Source organism: Tinamus guttatus, unplaced genomic scaffold (genome assembly GCF_059628265.1).
Source record: "Tinamus guttatus ecotype Peru unplaced genomic scaffold, ASM5962826v1 Tinamus_guttatus_pri_ptg000676l, whole genome shotgun sequence".
Taxonomy (NCBI): Eukaryota; Metazoa; Chordata; class Aves; order Tinamiformes; family Tinamidae; genus Tinamus; species Tinamus guttatus.
The window spans coordinates 1199576-1221158 of NW_028289210.1; the positions used below are offsets into that span (position 1 = coordinate 1199576).

At 40.6% G+C, this 21583-nt stretch overlaps 1 protein-coding gene across 1 annotated transcript in view; it reads right to left on the reverse strand.

The window, feature by feature from the left end:
- The window catches only part of RAD51B (RAD51 paralog B), a 347210-nt gene that overhangs the window by 204881 nt on the left and 120746 nt on the right, over positions 1–21583 (reverse strand). The window lies entirely within an intron of this gene.

Here is a 21583-nt window from a genome sequence, read left to right on the forward strand (position 1 = left end):
CATTACAGCAAATACTGTTAACTCCATAGGGATAAGAGTAGGCATAAATACAATTACCTCAGAAGGCTTTGGTTCTGTAAGCAGTTGCCCTTTATGCAACTACTATTCTCTCTACTTAAAGAGACTGAAAAGAGTTTCAGGTTTCTTTTTTTTTTCAAGAAACAAAGTGATCCTTAAGAAGCAAAGTGCTGAGAAGTGACTCTACCCCGTAAATATTATCTTTGAAATTAATGGCCTGTTTTCAGCTGTATCTTATGCAGCAGAGGAAGAGAAAAGGGAATCTTATATGTCACTCCATGGTTGTTGTTTCATGATACTAGTGAGACAAATTTACAACTCACCACTGCTGGAAGGAAGCGGAATCCCCTCCTCTTTCATGCCCTGCTCCTCCCTCCCTCTGACGATGGCTTCTTCTTGCTTTCTAACACTAAGTTGCACGATATGACCTACTTTCTAATTAGTTTTTCTAATTGCAGATCCCACATAGCTTTATCAGATCATGCAAGCACAACGCAGCTGTGCCATTTCAGGGCCATTAGGTCTTCTCGAGGCAGCATGGCATCAGCTACCAAGAATGTGATGCCGTTTCGAGTCTGCAGCCTTCACCAAGGCCTCAGCTCTTTCTCCCCACTCATGTGAGCCTACACATCTCTGTTTGTAAACTGCATGGTGGTCCACTAGGGTTCAGAGTTGTCTCTGATGGCTCTATGGACCATCAACCACAACTAATTTGAAAATCTCTTAAGTCAAATCTTCATCTCCTCGATACAAGTTCAAGTCCCTCAGAGTCCCGTAACGATGTCCAGGGTGCTCTTCTGTTACAGACTGCAAGCACTAGGCAAACTTCAGCTGGTTTTAACATCAGCTTGTCCAGGTTAATCACAGGGTTGGTACCTTTGGGACTGGGCATTTATGACCACCACAACCAACACAGACATGGCAGGTAACAACCTTGGTTAGCCTTACACCTAGGCTAAGGTGCTTGAAGTACAACTTGCAATACTACTGACAGCAAATACAGAGGATACGTATCACACGCTACTGCTTCTTCCTCCAGAGCCACTGGATGTACCTATATGCACCCAGAAGCACACAGGGAAAGGCTTGGCACCCACTATCCTTAAAAGCCACTGCTGGCTCTCTAGTTCATCAAACTGCAAGGTAAGAAAAATCATTTACCAGCAATGGGAAAAAAAAAAAAAAGTCAACTTTTTTTTCCCCCGCCCTCCTTCTTGCCAGGTTATCTTCCATTTTACTGGATTGAGCTGTCTTACCTTGTGCTAGGTAGGATGTGCTAGGATTAATATCAGAACTAGGTCAAGGCAAGTGAATGAAATGGGCAAGGATGAGGAGGGCTAAGAAAAGGGAAGCAAGTTCTTTCCTTTTCAGCAGCTTCTAGCTGCTGGCCAGTTTGTCTCATTTTTCCTTAGAGGCTATTCTGGCAGGCAGGCATAAGATACAACAGCAAACTGGCCACAACACTGAAACTCTCCGTCCATCAGGTACTAAAAATGTGCTGAAACAAAAGAAACTTGCAAAACTGAAGCGTGCGCACGCACACACACACTTGCACACAAACAGCCCCTCCGGTGGGGTATGGCGTTTTCATTGGCACAAATCTGCAATGATCACATTATTCACAAGTGTCAAAAGCTCTGTAAGCAATGCAGTCATCCCAAAGCTGCGCCAACGTAAGCTGTGTACTGTGCCATCATGTATTTTGTTCATGCCCTATATTTTAAAGAAAAGCTACCGTATTTAAGTATCTTTTTCTGAAAAAGAAAAAAGACTTAAGCTCACTGTACTTCCTACTGCTCACCATTCAAAACAAACTAATTCTACAAGCTTAAAAAATGCAAAGAAAAAGGAATAACAAGATCGTGACAGTTAAGTTTTTATCTTCCACAATTTTGGCCTCTTCTTTAACCAGGAACTCCACAGCACTGTTAGCTGTAGGACTGTAAATGTTCTTTAACCTTGACATTAAACTTAAGCAATGGCTCTGAATTTAGATTTCAGTTTCTGATGAGCCCTTCAGGAATCATTCAGTATTAACAATATCCTAGACACCTTGTTATACTGTTTAAAAAGTGACTGTAAAAAGGCACAGTCTTGCCCAGCAAATCCTCCCCTCTGGCTCTTTCTAAGGAAGGGAATTAAGTGTGTCCTTAGTTCCATGACTTCAGTGGTAGTTAAACACTTGCTTAAATACATGTTTAAATACTATCTTCAATCAGTACTCTTCCCCTGAAAAGAGGCCACATGTACGTACAGAGTGCCTATTTTGGAATAAACTTAAAATTATTCTTTATTTCTGCAAGCCTGCAGAGCCAAAGAGATTTAGTCCTTCCTTAAGTAGAAATCAAGAGGCGGTTAGCTAAGAACTAAATGTGGTGTCAAAATCCCTCAGACACTTCTGCAGACTCAGTTACAGCCGAATTCTTCCATCAGGTAGAGCTGGGCACTCCTCCTGTCATCAGTCAACACTCATTCTGTTGGGCACCACCATAAGGCAGTTTGAATCTCAGTCTGAAAGTGTGGACAATACTCTGTACTCTCATGGATCAAACTGAAGCTGGGTGTTGCTAACAAAGAGGGGAAAAAAGCACTTCCTCCATTGCTGCTCCAAAGAAAAGAAGCCAAAGCATACATTTTTAGAAAATACATATATAGAAAATACATATATCTTCAAATAAAGGCTCAAAACTCCAATCATGTACCTTTACTGGAAATAGCTAAGATTTCTTCTATTTTTTAAGACTAAAACTTTGGACAATATGATTTTGATGGTGAAGAATAGCATCCCAACAAAGGCCCTATATTTTTATTTAGTCCCCCATAAAACACACATACATTTTGATGACCTGAATGCTGATCCCACGGATTTCAGTGTCACAGTTACAAAATGTATTAACTTCTCCCTAAAGTCTCTTTCTCCAAACCAAAAGGCATACTCAGCTTCATTCCTTTACCCTTTGAAAAGGTTCAGCATGTTCAGAAGAGCTGTAAATAGATGTGTGAGAGAATTGTTAAGCCTAGGGTGCCAGGGAAACAATATGCAGGTAGACAAAGGAGATACGGAGTGAAACAGCTGTGTGGCTTCCTGACAAGTAATCACATCTGTGCATGGAGAGAAGCAGTGGAGTCTCGCGCTTTGCTTCAGACATGTGAACACAGAACCTGATGCTAGTTCTGATCTTAACAGTCACAGCTTACAAATCACCAGGGTCATAAAGTGGGTTGGGGTATTCCCCAGGTAGATACCACCCTTGAAAGAAAATACCTCTCACTGCTACATGCTGCCTGGAAACAGGCAAAGGTCACAAGTCCAAGCAAATTTAATAGAAAGATTGCCTTGCACTGAATCAGCAACAGCACTTCCTCAACTTTTCCTTGGAGATTTGCCATTAAAGTGCAGATCAGATTTATCCTGTCTAGAGCATGCGACGTGCCAAGTTCACACACTAAGCAGGTAAGGAGGAGTTGTCTCTACTGTGATCACTTTTGACAGATACAGGACATCAGTATGAGCCAAGTGTAGCTTCCGTTTAAGATGAGCAAACCACGAGTTTATTATTTTCCAGCAGAACAGGTAACACTGAGAATTTTGCTACATGGTATTTTAATGTTATCATATTAAAATATGCAGTATTTTAACAGCAGCTGCTATTTCCAACATCAACTCATTAAAAAAAAATCCATTACCAGAGGCATCACTATGGTGCTGAGAATCACAGAAAAATATTACCCCTCTCTACATACAACTGTGTGTAGACAAGGAGCTTTTGATGCTGCTTTCTGTTCTACCTGCAGTAAACACAGGCTGTAGGGCTTCTGCAGCCAGTGGCTGGGCACCAATGGAAAACTCCCTCTCCGGCTGAAAAACAAAGATGGAAAGGGCAGCTAGCTCAGCAATGCTGGAAACTCGCCTTGCTCCACGCTATGGAGTTCAGTGAAGCCCTGACTTTAACCTTCCAGCCTACTCACCTGTAACTAGTAGACCTAACTATTTAATGAGTAAAAATTTACTCCTCCGTCTATAAATTCAACTGAATTACAAATAACTATAAAAGCTTACTCAGATTCAAATTTCAAAACCATTGCTGGGAAAAAAGTCTAGTACTTAAAATACCTTACAACAGACTAAGCATAAAATTTCCCAATCTTATGAAGATTCTTACTGTCCTAACACTTAAACTGTAAAACAATGCTTTGTATTAGAGGCATCAGAGTAGCAAGAATCATCCTTTTATTACTCTTAGAAAACCTGGAAAGAAACAGAAGATATTGGGAACAATATGTTCCAGTATTTAATTTTAGGCACCTTAAAATAATGTCCAACCTTCCAACCATTTCATTTTTACAGGTGCTGATACACGTAAACAAGATATTCACAAACGCAAAGGGGTCCCATTCTGGGCATGTTGTTGCAACTTCTGAGATTTATGCAGAAAATAGCATCATTTTTTATATTCTCTTCATACCTTGTCATGCCAATAGAATCTCATTCAATTGATCTGATTTCAGCAGATGCCAATTTTATGGAAGCACATTTAGAAAATACTTACTAAGGTACCTAAATCCTGGCACACAGATTTGTTGGGAATAGTTTCTACACATGCCAAAAGCTTCTGCAGCTCCTGGGGGAGAGCTTGGAACTGAAATATGACTGCTTTATGCAGAAGAATAAGCAAACTATTTTTTGTTTGGTTATTTATACAGTACAGTTTTTCTAGCACTCTTCTTGCCCTTCCTAAGACCACACTGAAATTACTAAATCTGGTTTTGTCATTCTTGTAAATCCAGTTGTGTAAATAAGTCATTTTCTGTAAACTTGTGGTCTCAGCCTCCTTGTTGGTTTATTGCAAAATTAAAGGGAGTTCAGCACTGACCCATCAATCAGTGACCAGGATAGGTATAAAGTCTTCTGGAACATACCAAGACGGGAAGAAAAAAACTCTCTTATGAAATGGCTGTTTGTTAGGAGAACAGAGCAGAATTCCCCGTTTCACATGCAGCACTATTTAGGAAAACTCCTATTAAAGGTTTCCTATTGAGCTGGGAGAGCGAGCACAAAAATACTCGCAGTAATCCAGCATCACCCTGCCCTTACTAGGGCATGTTTTCCACGGTTTTCACTGCGCTCAAGCGGTGGCACTGGAGAGCACAAGGAAGGGCAGCCTGTAGCACTGGGATGCTGATTCAGCATCCTAGAGAGAAAAGGGGGGGAAAAAAAAGTGAATTTTACTGATCCCTAGTAATTCTTCAGTCCAGGCCCTAGGCAGGCCCTCTCTCCCTTTCCCTGAAGCTTTTAATGAGCAGCTCCGGAGCGGGCAGGAAGGGGTTGGAACAATGGCCACCATTGTGTGGGCACAGGGAAAACAGGCCAAGCAGTCCCACCAAGCCAGATGGGGCAGGCCGTAATCCGAGAAACGGAAAAGGGAACGGTGACAAAACTGGGGCGAAGCAGCACGCTCCCAACAGCTGTGCGAACCGCAGCCTCCTCCTCGGGAAGCTCTTCTCCTGTTACAGCTCCTCGAGCCTGGCACCCGCCTGGCCGCAGAGGGAAAAACAGCAGCTATCGCAGGCTGCCGGAGCAATAAGGGTAACGGGGCTCCACGCGGGAGGCGCTTTTACTTCAGCTGTTTCTTCAGTGGGATTTTCTTCAAAATTAGTAGCCACTTGCCACAGAAGCTGTTAGAAGTTGTCAATTATGTCGGCAGGATTCATTCAAGGACAGGAAAGTTTCAAAATACTGGGCATTTTCCAGAGAATCAGGGAATTACAGGCAGAAGCAGTTCAGTTTCTGTTCAGTTCTGCTAAGAGTTTCTGAACAAAGTGGGAATTTTAAAGAGAGAATTTCCAGTGCCCATCATGACCATGCTCTGTAACTCGACCGCAGCAAGGATGTAAAGCAAGGGCTAATCATGCAGGACCACAGAATTCTCCGATAAGTAGCCTCTGCACTACAGAGACATTGCTCAAGTCCAGGAACAAACGAAACATGTTTATATCAAAACTATTACTGTAATACAAGATCAAATATACACACGTCTTCATCCTTCATTATTAGAAAATATAAACTCTTTTGACTCGTACAGACCAAGTGCAAAAGAAAAAGGCCCAAGAGTTTATCTTCTGCAATCCAGTCACCACACCAACCCACAACTCAGTAGGTGCTCTCTACTCCCAGGCTGAGCTCACCAGCCTCAGCCCAGCAACATTTCAGGTTTCTTTGAGGGGAAAAACAAAAATAATGTCAAGCACCCTACTGAGTCCACTCATCTCAAAGAAAGAGCCTCCCAGTAAATGGAATTCGTATGTTCAAATTCAAACACCACCTCGTTTACTTAATCAAAGCTTAAGATAGTTATTCAAAAGTAATTTGCTGCTCTGAAATGATCACAGTTTAACAGAAAGAAAGCATAAAACTCCTTTGCTCCAGGCATAAGCATTATACAAATGCCCACATTTAGCAGTTGTCGCTAAATCCAAATCAGTGGGAAGGAAAGGCAAATGCTGCAGCCATCTTGTTTATGCATGAAGCTGGCAAGGGCTGTAATGGTGATGCTCATGTTAGAGAAGTAGGTGGTTAGGTTCAGCTACAGAAATATAGCAGCTCTCCTGACCAAAGACAAAGAAGAAACTCCTGTGCTTAAGAGTTGTTAAGATTCAACTTCTGAACTAACCTTACCAGATTTTGGCACAATTCCCTGAATAAGAGACACTTACGCACACCAAACACTGCAAGCTTATTCAGAAAGACTTTGTACCTCAATAAGCAATCTAGCAACAAGTGTTGGTCTTGTCTCAGTGGAATTTCATTACATCTGTTTTCAGTGGAATTTTCATTAATACTTGTTTTCAGCTCTCTCACATCCAGGAAGAAAAGGCTAAGAGCATGAAAACAAGAATTAATGATTCTCCAGAAGGTTGACAAGCTCTCTTTAAAGGAGCTGAAATAGTACTGCTATATTAAAGACCTGTTGGTCATGGAGGGCAGCAGTTGCAACTCTTCCTTTGCCACCATATCTGCACCCAAGCTCCTCCTCTTTTCTCACTCAGTAAGACGATTCATGGCAGCAAGGGTCATTTTGTAGTCACTGCATTTCACTGGCTATAAATAGGAGTCGGAAGAGACCAAGAAATCTTTCAGAAACTGGACACTACTTACATCCAATTTATTCTGCTTTGCCTAGGAAAAGTACAAAGTTATGCAATTCTATTCCATAAGCCTTCAGGAGAAGCAAAGACTGCATTCACATCTCTGCCAAGTGCTTAAAAATAATCACAATAAATGAATAAAACTTCCACCAGAAGGAAAAAAAAATAAAAAGAAAACAAAAGCATGTTGTTCTCAGGCAGCTACATGTCTACAAGCTGGAATAGCTACCACCCAGAGATAGCCTGAGGTCTTTATCCCTTCCTCCTCTGCGAACAAGGAACGCAGCCAACACAAATGTAGCCTTCAAAATCTAGACAGCAGCACCCTCGCACTGCACCTCTCAATGACAGCAATTTGTGTGCCTGGAAGGTCTTCACATCCAGTAGCGCAAGGGCCTCCGCGGCCTGCGCAGACCTACTTGCAGAGACAAGCACAAGACCTCCCCTACTGGGACTGCCTCCCTCCTCCAAATCTTGCCCGAGCTCCGAGTTGCTTTTAGCAGGTCTTCTCTTTTCTCCACCCTTCCCTGAAGCCTTCACATAATGACAGCTTTCCGACTGGAGCCGACTGCTTCACATGATTAAAAACGTACCGGGGGGAAGATTCTGGCCTGGCGCATGCTGAGCCACAGCGGAGCAGCTCGCTCACAGCATTGGAGTCCACAGCCAAGGCCCGCCTCGCTCTCAGAGCATCAAGGATCATGGCTGACAAGGGAATTTTCTAGTGAATGCCAAATTACCATGTAAAAAAAAAACTAATAAATTTTGAATTCACAGTTCACTCTTAGATCGCCATCCATTCTCAGCAGCCAGACCTTTGCTTGGCTTATCTTGTTTATTTTTGACATAACTGGGTTGTCAAGGACATCAACAGGAGTGTAGAGTGGAGAGGTTCTGTACTACACCAGCCGCAGTATGCTTCAGGTTCACAGATTCATTTCCCACATTTTAATAAAGTCAAGTTTTAAACTTTGTTTTTCTCCAATGAAAAATACACTTCCCCTTACTCAGACCTGTTAACTTTCATCAGTAGAACAAAAATGTTGAGTGAAGATACCTTCCTTTCACTCGTCAACCAAATTCAGATCTTCTGCCAGGCATTTATGCTATTTAAACCTATCCTGTTCATTTCATAAAATTAATTTACTGAATCCTACACAAATTTGATGACATTAAAACGTATTACATGCTCACAGATGTAGTAACACCCAAATTTGCTGATGAAGAGACAGATGTTCAAACTAGGTGAATTATTGAAGTCATCCCAGATCATTACTACCACTCCTAAATGCCTTCTTCACCAATTGGATTGGTGGGGGGGAGGTTGAACTAGATGATCGCTAAAGGTCCCTTACAACCTCAACGATTCTGTGATTAGAAGGGCTCATACTCAGTCCTAAACTGAACACTGAGGGACACCGCAGAATAACCTAGAGTAAATTTCACCAAACACTATCTATTTTTCACCCCAACATCTACAAGGAAATGTGAACTAAACTAGTTAAATATTCCGACAAAGTCCAATTCTACATGCATGGCCTATTTCAAGCAGATAATTAGGGTACCAAGACTTTTATTTGATGTTCTTTTTTGATGAGCTGATCAGGAAGACTGTTCATAGTACCATGCACATGCACGTCTGCAGGAACGTAGCACAAAGGGTGCAACTGCAATTGAAATGCCATTAATTCCTTTAATTCCTCCCGATTAATTCCTTCAAGACAGTGGGTCACAAGAAATTCACTGGGTTTTGAACATAAACTGAAACAGCAAAATGGGCACCTGTACTTGAAGGTTTTCTGAATTGTTTTTAAACCACTCCCTCACTCCATCTTATTGCACATTGTGACCCTGTGCCAACACTTGTGACAAAAACAGCCTTAGCTCCGCCTGCTCCTGAGCGTCTTGCAGAAGTCACACAAAGCAGGTCTAGGATATGCCAGAATTCCCATTGACCCTTCCCTGTTTAATTCCTCTACAAATCATATCCCTTTGTCCTACAGCAGTGGAGCTTTTCTGAACACATTTACAGTTGGAAAGAGAGAACTACAGGAGTGTTTCCAATTTAAGAGGCAGAGAGCTACTAACAGCATCACGAGACTGCCCATCACATGTTTACATTGTTTAATACTTAACAAATTCTATCAGCTTCACAGGAGCAGAGTAATTCTTTGCTGAACTACAGCATGATTTTAGAGATCGTAGCATGCTTTATACACTATTCTTAACAGAAGTTTCCTGTCCTTCCTGTTACAGTAGCTGCTGCCTTTCTCCGTACTTATGTCAGACATGCATTTCTCTATTTCTCTGTATTGGCTATCCTTAGGTAACCAGATAGCTTTATCTCAGTGCATATAATGCTCAACACAGTTTGAATTTGGGGTAAGAGGGATTTTGGATATATATCTCTTTGCTCAAAACAAATTAACAGGTCTGTAATAATCATGCAGTACAATTACAGTAACTGTAATTACTACAGTGCTTGGAGTAGCAACTAGTATCGCACACAAGTCCGGCAGCCCAAGCCAATAATTTTTACAAAATGAGGAGAAAACTATTAAGAAAGCACAAATTAACCAGACCCAGGCAGCATTATTAGGTGGAACTAAGGCCCGTTTAGGGAATATAACATGTGCCCAGTGACAGTTAAGTGACGTTCATCCCCTATAGCAGTAGTAGCTGGAAAAGAGGAGAACGTAAATCATCCCCAAACAAAACACCCAGCTGTTGAAACAAACATTCCCTCCAAGTCCCCGGCAGTTTTTTTTTCTCCATGGCTTCACATTCAGAAATGTATACAAGAGTAGAGGAGAACGAACAGTTGTCAATTAAATGTATTACATGCTGTAAGAATACACTAACTATGTATTGCAGGGATTTTCACACATTGAATTGCATTTGTTGTGCACCTGTGTTAGCCTAACCTGCACTTTGGTCATTAATCTGTTTCTTCCAGAAACATTTCCAATACTCCAAAATTACCAGGGGCCTCAGTGTCTATTCAAACACACAACCTTACAAAATAAGCTACTAGTCAGTAAACAGTTTTACTGTATGCTTCTGCCTCAAAAACATATCAGAAGAAACGCATACACATATAGCCCATGAGTTATAGGTAAATAGTCCATAGTAAAGCAGAAAATTAGATTAGTGTACTTGATTGTTTTCCAAACTTGTCTGATCTGATACTGATCAGAGAGAAGAGGAAGGGAGGTGATATAAATCAGCCAAGTTTCTTTGCTGTTGGTGAAAAAAATATTGTGGCTCAAGGTATTCTGGAATTTCTGTGGCACTGTCTTATTTCCACTCCTTTCACTAGGAAATATAGTTAGTCAGTATTTCCCTAATAAAACTGGAACTTAGGTCACATTTTAAAATGACAAATTTCTATTTACTTACCCAACTCACTTAAATTGGAGTGTACTTTCTTTGGAAATATAAATCATTACAAACCTCTCTGAAAGTTAGGACTCAGGATGGAAAATGAACTGAGAAAAATGCAAGGAGTCATTTTTGTGCTGAGAAAACAGCGTGACACATCCGCCTTTGGCTTTTTCTTTGCCTAGTACAGAAATTACAGCATTTGAGACTGTCCAAATAAATCACCAACCCGCAAAGCTACACTTCAGCTAATTTCTCACCTTTAGGGATAACACCTCACTCCTGGCACAGTGCACAAGGAGTGCAAATATGTGCACAAGCCACCGCTGTAGAAGCCTGTTATCTTCTGTGTTACAGGGCGTTTGGCAAATCTTGTGCCAACACTAGAGTAAATCAAACTAAGGCACTCTAAAGAGTGAAATTCCTCAAATAGGAAAGTCTGTTCAAACCCAGCAATGCTTTATTTATTTATTTTTTTTACTTAATTGGGAAGTTGGTGGTCAGAGAAAGAGTGCTCCACTGGTTCCACTAGAAATAAGTTTGGGTCTACGTGCATTACTGCTCTCTTTTGCTGGTACCTTAGTTTTTACATTAGTTTTTGAAAAGATCAAAAATTTCAAGAGTTTTATTCAACCATTTGGATTCACTATTTTAACTATAATTGCAGGTGAAGAAAATGAGTTTGTGGCACCCTCAGGGATACTAAACCTTAGGAAAATCTTTGTAATGGTACAGGATTTCAGGTGCTTCACAATTTCAGAGAATCTGCTCTCTTTATGAATTAACTTACAGAGCTAAATCATTTTTGATTCAAGTGAACACAACTGAGAAAACTGATATTTTGAGATTCTTCCATCTAACAAACTGCATATCAGGCAGCAGTGGAAAAAAACCTGATGTCTTCTGGAGAACCAGCTGGAATTTTGCAGAAATTCTAGATTGTTTGCTGCAACTAGCAGCTTGTTGCACTGTCTCCTACACTTGCTAATAGAATGCCCTGGACCGTGTATTTTCCTTGGTCTCCACCATGACTGCTTATTCCAGAGTCTTTCTCAAGACACCACACTGCAGTCTCCATTGTGGTGTTCAATGTCAGACTGCAAAAATAATAGCATTAGGAAGCAATTTCATTGATTTAATTTTGAAAAAAAAAATAGAAAAACAGAAGAGTAAATTATGCTTTACTCAAGAGAACAAATGTGCACCCATAGGATTTCTACAGTCCCATGACTGGAATAGCTCTTTGCTCTTTCCCTGAGGAGTAAAATAGATGGGCAAAGGTGTGGGAACCCAAGCTTGCAACAAGAAAGTGTGCTCCAGGGCACGATGGGGGCCTATTAGCAAACACTGTGGGAAATCAGAAGTGAAAAAGCAAGAGGCTGTGAGTGCATTTTCACATCTAGGCATGGAGCAGAAGGCTAGGAGCCATCCATTGCTACGTGCTGGGACTGCAACAGAACAGAGGCAACAGTGGATTTCCCTGGGAAGGACTTGGATGTTAATTGTAGATTTCCTGGGACAAAGACAAAAGCAGTTCAGAGCAAGAAGCTTGGGAGTCAAAGCAAAGTGTAGTAGCAGAGCCGTGCTTGTGACAGGTTGAAGAGCCCAATTACATCCGAATCCAAGGAGAACTCTTTCATGTTTAGGCATATGCTAATATGCAAAATGCCTCGTGTGGTAAGGAACTGCACCGCTTCTGCAGGCACAACAGCAGTTACGGTAAACGCCTCCAGCTATGCAGTCTGATTCTTGGAACCATCAAAACATGTACCAGCTCGAGAAGTGCCTTCAGTAGTGCTGCTATTAATTCAACAAAATTCTTTTGCCATTGACTACTCCTGGGTCTACCAAGGATAATTGACTAAGGTTTGTTTTACAGCAACTTTCTTCTCCAAATTGTTAAAGCTTTGAACTAGCTTGATCTGCTATAGCAAACCTGTGCATGAAATGTGTATCATGCAAAGGACTTCGTGTACTGCAGCTCCTTCTTAGGCATGTCACAGAACGTTAAATATCCAAACCAACGTAGAATTTAACTTGACAACATAAGTTCACATTTGAAATTGTACTGAAATTACTCAGTTTCTGTTCCAGAGGAAGTTAGATTTAAAGCAGGTCGGATTTTATTGACCCAAAAGGAGTTCTACCCAAGCAAAATGCCATCACACCTTGTCTCTTTCTACCTCCAAAATTTTAACCCTAAATATGTGAGTGGTTCAAAGTTCTTTTACCTCTGGCTCTTCCTCTAATTTTTCCTCAAGAGAGAATAGGGAGGTGTGGAGGTCCAGACCTATGCTCTCCAGTCCCAGTTCTAACACTAAGTAGCAGTAACTTGTTATTGAAGTAATATACTTTTTTGTGTCCCGTTTTCCAAAGAAGCAACAATGCCTTTCCCCAGAAGAGTGCTGTGAGGATCAGTATTTTGCTTTCCTAATGCTTTGAACTCTTTCCACGCAGGGTGTATTAATTTGCTTCATGAACTGGACAAAACAGATCTTTTCTTGAGTTGATAAAGGGCAGTTGTTGCTAGCTGTCCTTCAGGGTGTTGCAAAACCAGCAGATTCAGAGCTCACCCAGTTTTTAAATTAAAATGTCGGTAAGGAGCCTCTTACATGGGAAAATACTCCCCTCCACAGAAGGACGGGGTGTGAGACAAATATAAATACATAAATAAATAAATAAAGCAGGTGAGTGCAAACTGAAACCAGAAACTCAGTCTCAGATGTAAAAGCTGACCTTTTGGACAAGCTGGACCAAACATCAGAAAATGTCTAGATTTCAGTCCAAATTCCATGTCATCAGCTCTCTAGAATTATGAGCAACAAAGAAATTATTCCTGAGGAAATTGAGGCTTGTAATGACTTCACTGAAAGATGATCCTGCCCTGGAACGGGCACACTAACTGGGGAGAAGGTGCGTTTTCTGAGCAACTAGCAGAAAATAGAAAATAAAAAAAAGGGGGGGGGGGGGGCGAAGTTTCAAAGACTTTCTAATCTCACTACATAATTCAAGTAGAACCAAAGAGTCGTTCTCCCTGTGCAAGGAGTCATGCCTGCCAGGAGTACAAGGTGTTAAATTTGATGAAAACCTACCTGCAATGACAACCGCCAGAAACTTCATTTTGCAGTAACTTCTTAGTTACTTAGTTCATGACAAATGCCAGCATTCATTTTGCAGTAACTTCTACTCTGATTACACACAGCAAAAGCCAGCCCCAGAACAGATGCAAACCCACTCCAAGTCATCTAAATGCTGCTGATTTTCAGAAGAGTTTGGATCTAAACTTTAAGGTTCAACCCTGTCTACTCAACAATATCTGAAGAGGCACAGTGGCCCAAATTCCACAGATATTATTAAATTACAAGCTTTCTTGTGACACATTTCTGAGCTTTTGTGAGCAGGTCATTTGGATTCAGGAGATAAAAAGTTAATCTAGATCCAGATATCTACTAATCTATGCAGTTGTGAATTTTCATTTTGGGAACCAGAAAACCAGATATTAGAGTTTTCTTTTTTTAATAAAAGCTTGAGATAGTCTAACATGAAAACATTTCCAGGGGCAGAAATACAATAAAAGCCTCCAGCAGTCAATACTGTGAGATTCGTAATAAAATCTTCATAGCTTATAACACAAAGTAGGAGTAAGTTAAACAACAATGATGGGGTCATTTGCACTACAAATCTGAGGCAAGGAAGTCTTCCTAGCTTCCAGAAAAGGACTTCAGCTTCAACTCAAGAGCCTGTAAGGAGTGCTGCAAAAATTCAATGAAGGGGTCTGCAGGCTGGATGGGCGCAAGAGTCTTTGCCGGAGACAGGGATCACATCAGAAGGCTTGTCCAGACACACTAGGACCCAGTGCCCCTCTCCCAGGCCTTTCAGAAGAAAGGCTACAAACCCTCAGATCCTGAATCTCAAAAAAAGCAGACAAACTATTCTATCCATTTTACAGGACACAAGAGCTTAGGAGGACTAGCTATAACATTACCAGGCATTGAAAAACATACTAACAGATCTTTTCTTGACTTCTCCAGACCTTAGAAGTAAAAGACTGCAGCACATCATCCCCAAAAGGTGGAGCAAAGCAAAGTGGTGAAAAATCTGGAGATACTACATACAAGAATATTCTGTTCTAAAACCAAAAAAAATCACTCTCAGCATACAGCAAGGCAAAATCTCTTAGCTTTGGCTAGGCTTTCCACTAAGCTTTCCACTAAGCTTTCTAGTTTTATTTGAACGTGGAACTCAAAATCCAGAGGATACAAAGCAGCAGGGATTGAAACAAAAGTTTGTATAAACTTTCCACTGATCCAGAATACCTGGGGTTTATAAAACAGATCGCAGATACGCTGTCACCTTCTCTCTTTTCCACAGAGAAAGGAAGACACTGCAAGACAGTCTGTAAGAAAGTGGACAGTGAGCTGAAGGGGAGCGTTTAGGCTGATCCCTTGAAATCAAGGGAAGATATTTTTATGAGAAATGCATGCAGAGCCAGACTGACCTATATTGTTCATTGTCTAACAGCGTTGAATTCTGGACTAGGTGGCTATGCTGCAAACGAAGTGTTTCTGGAGGGGAGTGCTTTCCTTTACTGAAATGACAGGGAGAATGAGAAGTAGGCAGAAGAATCGCATCTTATTTTAAACGTTGAAAAAAAACAACCCACCTTTTTCAAGTAGTGTTTTAATATAACAAAATAAGAAGAAAAATGACTAAAGAATGATGTTTGCTTTTTTCCCTATTTCATTCATACATCACTCAAAGATGATGGATTATAGAGAATTTTTGTAACTGAGTAATCTCCAAAATAATTCTTTATTACAGACCATGTGGCAATGCTCAGTGTCAAACAGCTTTTCAACAGCAATTGCAGGCTGGCAAAAACTAACAAGGTTTTACTAGTACAGACTTCCACAGATTTTGCACGTAGATGGAATCAGCTTGCTTTGTTCGTAATTACTGCTGGTTAAGGAACACTGAGAGACAACTCATATATAACAGATAAATCATCTCACTGCAGAAATACAACTGTACTCCCAGTTGCATTTCATCTGCCTTGAACTCAAAATTGAAGGCACCTGAGCAAGCTAGCAGGCACCTAGAAATTTATTCTAACTTTCAGAAGCAGTTAGGTGGCGTTGGATCCAATCAAGCTAAACACTGAGAGGACAACCATTCATCAGGGATACTCCAAGGAGCCTATTCCAAAGTGGGAATATTTTCCTTCCTTCCGTCCTTTCCTTCTCCTCCTCCCATTAAACATCACAGTTCCAAATACACAATTGCTGTCACTGTCGGTTTGGCCCGTAAACTTACGAAGGTTGCTTCTAAACAGTCATTCTTCTGACTCCCTCTACTTTTCAGGCACATTACTGAAAGAAATAGAAAATACTGCAGCATACACTAGCAGGACTCAAAACATTCTTTTACTGTAGGTTTAATTACAGCTGGCAAGCCACTGAATTATTCATGTATCACTGAAAGCGAAGACCTGACCCACTCTACCTCCCGTGAGAAACCCCAAGCAGAATCTTTCCATTTTAAGTAATAAGCAAGTCATGCTGTTCCCCCAAAGCAGCAGAACACTGAAAGGAAAGTATTTAATATCTAAATCTTTAAAATTTCTTTACGTTTCATAGTCAAAAATGCCAGGCCTAGAATGATGATGCTTGAACATATTTGTAGAAAACAAGAGAAGGAAGAGAGACAAAACCAAAGAACAATCTGAAAAAGTAGTCTTTCTTACTCAAGGCAGCACTTAAGCACATACTGGATTTTAAGTGTATGCTTAAAATTCTAATTAAAATATATTTAAGTGCTTTCCTGAATTAAGGCCAAAGAATTCAATCAGATGCTAATGGAAACTTTTTGGCAGTATTCATAGAGTTCTGCTTAATATTGTAATACAAAAGGGATTATTAAAAGACAAGCTGCTCTATGGGGCAGAGACTGCATATTCTCATAAATGTAAGTTGCAAGGAACACTGCAACAGCTCTACTCAGTTGCACACACTCGATTAGTACCTCAAGAGACAAATATTATAGCTGAGCCAGAATATGGGCAGGTTGAGATCACAGAAACAATGCATTCATTATCAGCTGAAGTTTCAGGAAATATATATTTTGACATGCATATTTTCAAAAATAAATATACGCATTTTATACCAATAGTAAGGGCTTAAAAGAATAAAAAAAGGTCAAAGTAGAGGACATAGTCGTAAAAAAGGATCTAGGAAAACTTGATATACTAAAAAAGGCTACAGAGCAAAAATCAGAATCTAGCAACAGAAAGAAGAATGACCAGGTTTCAGCTAAATCCTAGTTAGGGTATTTTAAAAGAATAAGGTTAAAACATAACTTCAATAGGCAAGTACATTTTAGAAAATGACAAACTAATGCAGTGAGAGAGAGGAAGGCAAACTACAGCGGTCTATACATAAGAATGAACTCTAGAGAACTGTGATGGAATTGGAAGAGCGAACAAACAAGACACAAAACCAAAGGAGGAATTCCTGAAGCCAGTCTAAACCAGTCAACAAGGAGTCTGCTGGGAAGAAAGGAGAAAGGGGTAAGGACCACTTAGAGAAACAGTACGACTGTGTTATGTAAGGCCTCACTGAGAAAACATTAGACAAACGCTTGTCCTGATCCCACTGTTATTCTCAAATAATAAAAGATGAGGCAGCGCCAGGAGCTAAGGCATTAAAAAGATACTGAAGTGGCAAGTTAAAGAGAAATCTGTCAGCAGAACTGGCAGCTCTGCTGGATGGCCCACACCTGGGCATCTGGCAAAGCTTACTTTGCAGCAAATGGCTGAACTCCTAAACAATTAAAAATAAACCTCTGTAAATAGCTGCATTACAACATCATCAAAAAAAAAAAATCATACCCAGGGTCCTTTGCTCAGTTGATTTAGAGACCGTATTTTTTGCCCACATGTAGGATTATTCTCCAACATTACTGTTTTTCACAGAGTACAATAAAAAATGTGGCTGTCCCGCCAAGGGAACGCAAGCCACAGGGAAGCACCAGAGAACGTGCCAAGCACCTCTACTTCCTGCCTGTGTCCTTCTCAGACAGCTGGGAATTGGTTTCCTTCTCCTTCAGTTGGTTGATGTGCATAATGTTTTGTTCTAAGTGCTCATCTTATACATGCACTACATTACATTGTATGTAACTTGCATTGTATTATAAAGATCATCTGTGTATCTTCAAAATAACTGTCTTATACAAATGGCCAAACATCTCCAAGGTTATGTAGGCCCTTGGCAGCCAGAGCAGGTAATGCATGTGTCCTCAGAATGGTAAGGCAGTTTTCAAAAAAGGTGTCTTAGACATGGTCCAGAAATCAGAAAACCTACTATTAGTTCTACTGTTTATATGCTCCCGTGGGGCCACACCTTTGTAGGAATCCAATGTGGAAAAAACAAATACAGGCAATCTTTAAAATGATTTTTAATAACTTTCCAATACAGAACAATCACTACATGATGCAGTAGTGTTCACACGTGTTTAAAATCCTGTAATCCAACACTGCAATGACAGGAAGCCTTCCTGCCCTCTCATAGCTGAACTGTCTTGTGAACCACGCTGGGGCATCTTGGCATGGTCACCAAGCGAGCTGGACTAAGGATCCAGCCATGTCCTGGTTTAATCCGAGTCCAGGTTGGATCTGCAATCTGAATGGAAGGAGGGTGGAATGAGTCCTTTAGGAGCCATGCCATGTTATTGCCAGTGTTAAATGTTGCAAAATTAGAGGATAAACAAGCGTGGCCTCATGTGCAGGTTCTGTCAAAACCAAAATTAATAGCAAAATATCCCACCAGCAGGATCTTGGACCTTTAAGGGAGAACTGAAATTCTAGTTGCACTTACTTTAGGCACTTTTCCATTGCAGCAATGATGGAAAATACAATTAAATTACATCCCTTCTTTCTAGTCTCAGCAGTTCTCAGCCAGTCGTGACTGAAGAGCTGGAAGCCACCCAACGCACACCCCTATCACACTTGGAGAGAGGCGAGTGGAGCGGTTACCTAAACGGTTGCCTATTTGCTCCCGTTGTTTCAGTGGTGCTGTTTGGAGGTGCTCGGGGGGTTGCAGTGTCAGAACTATTCCCGGGCAAAGGCAAAAAGCTGGTAAACAGCACGTGATCCAGCAAGCACATCCCATGGCTGCCCTCCTCCCATGTGTACCGTACCTCTTTCCCACATCTTTACCCCTTGGTTGCTAAAGAGCTCGGCGCACGATTTACAAGCGAGTTTCCCAGGGAGCTTATTTCTTCATCAAAGATTACAGCAAAACTGCTCTGCAGAGCTATATATTTCATGACAACATGTTTATATAAATACTTACCCTCTAAAAGGAAAGGATTATATGTATGTACTATTTACACAGACAATGTATGTAGTATTTACAATGTAGACACAGATTCCCTCAAAACAGCATTTACTATACTTCAGCTGGGGCCTAACAAATGTGCATGTTCTGCAGTAGTAAGCCCCAAACACAAACTCCCTTCAAAAACATTCTCAATAAACACTTTTTTTTTCTTTTTAAAGAACTAGCAAGTAAACCATTATTTTGAAAACCTAAAGAAAAGCTTGTAGCATGTGTGTTGGAATTGCCTGATACATTCTCTGTTTAGACATCTGTCTAGAGTAACAATTGGCCCATCTAGACCTAGCATCTGGTTTTCTAAGTTCATTGAAAAAAGCTGAGCGCGCGTACTGAGGAATGGATTTCCAATGAAGTTATTCTGCCACCTACTGTTGCTTTTATGGATATATTGGATTTTAATGTAAATCTTTCTCATTTTAAGAAATCCTAATTAAAACAAAATTAAAGGAGCTTTTATTTCTTCTTGGAAAAAATTATGCTTATCAACTATAAACTTCTAATACAGTAAAAATCTTTTTCTACGTCTTGACTCCTCAAGTGCAACACCCCAGAAGAGGCTTATTAAGACTACAGCCAGTGTGGCTATGTGATACGGTATCCCTAGGTTCTTCATTGCTTGGCATGCTTTTTAAGGTTCATCTCTAGTATGGGCAAGTAACAGTAGTGATAATAGCTTAGAGAAGAGACTGAAGAAGAATGTGACTCTTGCTGCGAACTGCAGAGGGAAGTTGGGGACACACCAGGATTAGGTGGATGACTGTATATTCGCATGAAAAATGTTACCCGCTTTTTAATTACGGTAACTCACTAGAAATCCCATCCAAAATGTTCCACAAAAGACAGTACAAAAAAAAAGCCTGTCCAGGAGAAGGAAATACTGATTCCATTAAAAAAAAAATGCCTATGCAGCAACCCGCTCCTTTCCCTATCATTGCCTACCAGCACTTCTTCCCATTAATGGGCCAGGGGAGTCATGGGTGGCCTCTCATCCGAACAGCACGGGACTAAACCTGCTTAGCTCATGTGACCTGAGGGGTTCACAGCCTGAGACAGTATGATTAACCACTTTTTTTTATATTAAACAGACATATCTGGCCTACCCTTCACTTAAAATGCTACTAAAGGCTTGTTACACCTTGTTAGCTTTGGCAGCGATCCACTGCTGTCTATGATAAATATTCACTCGTTCCTTGCAGCTCTTCAGGCCTTTGATATCCCATTGCCAATTACACAGCACACGGGCTAACACTCCTTTTTCTTCTTCCTTTTCTTCTACCCAAGCAGCACACATATAGCAGCTTCACACTCTATGTGAAGAGAAGTATGGGCAGAGAGCGAGGATGGGAAGGGCCCAGGAGGAGCTCAGCAGCTCCAGAGAACACCAGGCAGCTCTCGCTGCTCAGTGGCAACGGGAGGAAAGTCTTGCTGGCCAACTTCAGCGAGCTCCAAAGCGTTACTGCCTTCTCCTTCCTTGATTTAGAGGAGCTTTGCCTCATTATGGAGCCCAGTGACCAGACCTGCAGTGTTAATTACTACTTTGTGGTTCACAAGGCTAAATTATTGGCAATCTGCATACCAGGGCAACAAGAGCTGTATTAGGCCTTGAGGCATTTCTGTGTGCCCACCAACCTCTCCCTCCACCACCTTGAACAAATAATAAGTTTTTCATATGTCTGTGTGGTATGGTTATTATCCCTATATTTTGAGGTAGAATATCAAAAATCATTAAAAGAACAGAAAAAAAAATCTCTAGCCAAGCCAAATCCTAATTCAGATTTTCTCAGGTTGCCTTTCCTTTCTTACCAATAGTAAAAATAGTAAAAATAGTAAAATCAGTTTTGAAGGAAGATAGAGCTTTCAGAGTTTTCTGTACTAAAATGGAAGTCATCTGGTACAAATCATCAGTTCCTCTGTTTCTGAATTTGCTATATACATATATGCAGTTTTTTCTCTAAGAATTTCAACAGATGTTCTGGTTTTAAAATAAAATTATTTCTTTGCCTCTGAGATAGATAGAAGCCAACTAGCTTTTCTTTCAGTCTATCCTGTTGATTTCTAATGTGATGACTTTGCTTTTTTTCCTTCCATAAGGTAGTTTCCCATAGGAACTCCCATAAGGAATCTTACTTTCTTGCAGTATCCTGTTCCTGTAATTCTTGCTCCTTTCAACAAGACAGATAATTGGACAGTTTTCCTCTAAAGACAGGTCATCTACTGGTGAGGCTAATGTGTTACCAAAAAAATATACAGCCTGGCCAACACCCTGTGATTTGATCAATTTGTCCCATTCTCAATTCCAGCATCCAGTAAAATAAACTGCAACATGAGGAAGAAAATTAAGATTCTCTTCTCTCTCTTCCCACCACCAATCTCCCCATGATTTGGTCATGCTTCCAAATCCAGAAAAAAAACTCAGTTAAGATATGTTACCCAGTTAGTTATTCATTTTTGCATATATATACACACCAAGAGATCTTAATGAAATATCCAAAGTACTAATAATGGCCATGCATCTAAAAGATAATATCAAAAGTACTTTATAAATTATTATATAATGACAAACTGCAGTATATTATTTAAAATGTTACATACTGAAGAGATTGCTCCTACCACCACTGTGACTGAGAATCACAGTTTTTAAACAG